Genomic DNA, 2,869 nt, shown 5'->3' with positions numbered 1-2,869 from the left:
AAAATTATCTAGAGTAGTTAAAAGGTTCTGCAAGCTCAAAGTTAACTACTCTAGACTTCTTCTGGGAAAGCTAACAGAGACTACCCTGTGCTGTAGCTCAGTAGCTAGTGTTTTGGCATTTCACACTGGCAGTCCAGGTTTGATTCCCTGTTTAGGAAGTAAGTCCTTTCTGGTTTAATATCTGCATAACCTTGTCTAGTCTCTTCTCCTCCATGGACTATCTTAAATTTTCCTTTCTCTGGTCAAGTGCAGTGGCTCATGCCTGTAATCCCAGCACTTTGGGAGGCCAAGGTGGGTTGATCATGAGGTCAGGAGTTTGAGGCCATCCTGGCCAACATGGTGAAACCTTGTCTCTACTAAAAATACAAAAAGTAGCTGGGCGCGGTGGCTCACGCCTGTAATCCCAGCGCTTTGGGAGGCTGAGACGGGCGGATCACAAGGTCAGGAGATCGAGACCATCCTGGCTAACACGGTGAAACCCCGTCTCTATTAAAAATACAAATAATTAGCTGGGTGTGGTGGTGGACACCAATAGTCCCAGCTACTTGGGAAGCTGAGGCAGGAGAATCGCTTGAACCCAGGAGGCAGAGGTTGCAGTGAGCCAGGATCGTGCCACTGCACTGCAGCCGAGTGACAGAGCGAGACTCCTCCTCAAACAAATTTTCCTTTCTCTGAGCACTTGGGAGGTTACCTCTGGTAAGTTTCAAAAGCCAGAAATATTGGCCATTTAGCCTGGCTAAAATTAGGTAATAGGAAATTTTAAATGGATTTCATTAAAAAGTGCTATGATTAAAAGTCATCTTAATTAAAAGTGGATATTCAACCTCTTTCCTGGCCCTGTTTTTCCAAGGGCTCCACCCTAAAGCCAATAACCAATTAAGAAACTTAAAAACTGGCAAATGAAAAATCTTACAACTACTGTAGTAATCTTCTGTCTGTCTGTCTTTCTGTGTAACTATATATGTGTTGTGTGTAATGTTTATATAAAAGAGCTTTAATTAGTTGGCTTAAACAAAAATAAACTCTTAAAAGCAAAATAGCTAGTCCTGGTGTTTGAGTGATTCTCAGGGCCCAGCAAAGGGACCAAGTCTCTAGAGCCCTGAAGACAAGGGGTAACACACCAAAATATGGACTCATTTTCCACTCCACCTTCATTGGCCGAGCAGCTGCCAAGAACAAAGGCCACATCTCCCGATACCTGGCAAACAAATGCAGTATTGCCTCACGAATCAATTGCTTCTCTGAGGTGCCCACGAGTGTATTTGGGGAAAGGCTTTGAGAACAAGTTGAAAAGCGACTGTCCTTCTATGAGACCGGAGAGATACCATGAAAGAATCTGGATGTCATGAAGGAAGAAATGGTTCAGACAGAGGAAGTGGCTGCTGAGATTACTAGGAAGCTGGAGAAACAGGAGAAGAAATTCTTAAAGAAGGAAAAGAAACGGCTGGTTGCACTTGCCCTCATATCTTTAGAAAACAGCAATAGTACTCCAGAGGAGTATGAAGGGATGAGTGAAAAACCCAAAAAGAAGAAAAAGCAAAAGCCCCAGGAGGTTCCTCAGGAGAATGGAATGGAAGACCCATCTATCTCTTTCTCCAAACCCAAGAAAAAGAAATCTTTTTCCAAGGAGGAGTTGATGAGTAGTGATCTTGAAGAGACCGCTGGCAACACCAGTCTTCCCAAGAGGAAGAAGTCTTCACCCAAGGAGGAAACAGTTAATGACCCTGAAGAGGCAGGCCACAGAAGTGGCTCCAAGAAAAAGAGGAAATTCTCCAAAGAGGAGCCAGTTAGCAGTGGGCCTGAAGAGGCAGCTGGCAAGAGCAGCTCCAAGAAGAAGAAAAAGTTCCATAAAGCATCCCAGGAAGATTAGAATGCAAACGGACATTCTCTGGGAGGTGGGGCATACCATAGCCCAAGGTGACATCTCTCAACCTGTGCTCTGTTCCCCAATAAAAACAAATTCACACACACACACACACACACACACACACAAAGCAAAATAAAAACAGTAATGCCTTCTAGTTCATGTGACGTCAGTAATCTTTGGCAAATAAAAATAGCTTTAAAGATTATTGATAAAAACATTTTGTCTAAATTATGCAGGTCAGATATTAGGTTTGCTAAAGGCTTTTCAGGTCATAAACTGCTTTGACTTTTGAAAACTGTTCAATTTATTTTGAAGACATTAAATTCTAAATAAGGCATGGGGATGTATGGAATCAGCCATGCCCTCTAGCTATGCAAAGAAGGTTATAACGAAAAGAGATTTTATATAAAAAGGATGTTGTATGGTAAATTTTTGTCCTAAAGTAAAAGGAGTGGTTGTTTAAAAGAGGGATGTTTAGGGCAAGTCATAAAGTCTAAACATGTTGTACATGGTCTGTGTAAGTCATGAAAGAATTTAAGAAAAGAAATTTATGCCAAAAATGTTGTACAATTTAAAGGTAATTAGGCCTCCTAAATGCTTCATAAAATGCTGCTATGACTCAACTGTACAGCTTGCCTGCTTTACAGCTAGGTAAGGTCTGGGACACATGGAGTTAGACACTGGAAAAAGTCAGACATTATTTGCATTTCTCTCTGGGTCCTAGGCTCCACACCTAGTACATAATTAAAATCCCTTACTTACCAAGGTTTTCACCAAGAGTAAAAGTCACTAAGAGTTAACATTGTAACATGTAATTGAGACTACTGAAAAAATAAGTTTACATACAAGATGTGTAAGAGAATAAAATGTGTTTTTGTAAGAGATTATAAGAAAGTATGGGAATGTAAATTTTTGCCTAGGTTAGAGGGTTAAAGGATTGTTTTAAGTTAAATAAAGCTAAAGGTTTAAACAAGTTGTGAAAGGTTTATAAAAATTAATTAT

General features: G+C 40.6%; 1 pseudogene across 1 annotated transcript; it reads left to right on the top strand.

Annotated features, from left to right (window-relative positions):
• The first annotated feature begins 1,099 nt into the window (after positions 1 to 1,099).
• LOC105500494 lies at positions 1,100 to 1,966 on the top strand (annotated as a pseudogene). Its single transcript, XR_001000041.1, has one exon. The product of XR_001000041.1 is annotated as a nucleolar protein 56 pseudogene (transcript).
• Positions 1,967 to 2,869: the final 903 nt, after the last annotated feature.

The sequence above is a fragment of the Colobus angolensis genome, unplaced genomic scaffold, assembly GCF_000951035.1.
Source record: "Colobus angolensis palliatus isolate OR3802 unplaced genomic scaffold, Cang.pa_1.0 Scaffold67, whole genome shotgun sequence".
In the NCBI taxonomy this organism is placed as follows: domain Eukaryota; kingdom Metazoa; phylum Chordata; class Mammalia; order Primates; family Cercopithecidae; genus Colobus; species Colobus angolensis.
Note: the sequence above shows the minus strand (reverse complement) of the source record. Positions and strands in the feature narration are given on the sequence as shown.